Source organism: Cariama cristata, unplaced genomic scaffold, assembly GCF_000690535.1.
Source record: "Cariama cristata isolate BGI_N322 unplaced genomic scaffold, ASM69053v1 scaffold18796, whole genome shotgun sequence".
In the NCBI taxonomy this organism is placed as follows: domain Eukaryota; kingdom Metazoa; phylum Chordata; class Aves; order Cariamiformes; family Cariamidae; genus Cariama; species Cariama cristata.
This window is the reverse complement of record NW_009620642.1, coordinates 16455-17277: the sequence shown is the minus strand read 5'-3', so window position 1 is coordinate 17277 and position 823 is coordinate 16455.

The window sequence follows — 823 nt, the reverse complement described above, 5'->3', positions numbered from 1 at the left end:
TCCCTTCCCCTGTGAGAAAGAAACCTACTTGAAGACAGACTGGTTTTTCTTTTTTTATGTCCAGAATTTAAAGACTTGTAAAAAATTAAGGAAATATTTAGATTTTGGATTTTGTGTGAAAACCTTGTCTTGTCTTGCCCAGGATAGGGAAACTGAAGAAAAGGGGATATTCTAGGCTAGGTCCTTGAGGATGGACCACTGTTTCTTTAGTAGTGGCATACCGGAGGACAGGCAATTTCCTCAGAACACAAAAGCAGGATGTTCCTGTGTCACAATCACAGTGTGTTGATACGCCCAAAAGGCATGCTGTAGATTCCCAAACTAGAGTCCCTGCTAATAACTCTAGCAGACCTGCTAATAACTCAAGCTTATGTTCCTAGAGGCAAGATTAGCTATACGAACATGGGTTTACCTACAGAAGGGGATAAATCTGGTCCATGAAGAAAATAGACATCTCCTCCCAGTAAGAATGATTTGACTGTTTCTAAAAAGAGACAGCTTCAAGATCTAATGATGTTCAGTGTCTGGAAAATGGCTACAAATCAGAATTTGGCAGATGCTACAAGATGCAATGGGATTCTCTGCTTCCCGAACATTTGTAGCAAAAAAACCTTCCTTGATTTCAAATCCGCTACTTGTATGAGATGTAAGCCTGCATATTTGCACAGATATTTGGATGAAACCAAGCATACCAATTTTTTCCATTAAAGGCTATCTCAAAAGTTCCCAAATCTGATCTCTAGTTATTTTTTCCTCAATATTAGAATGTGTTTCCTGTTAGAGACCTGTGTTGAACTGCTGAAGGTGAAGTCACAGCTAACGG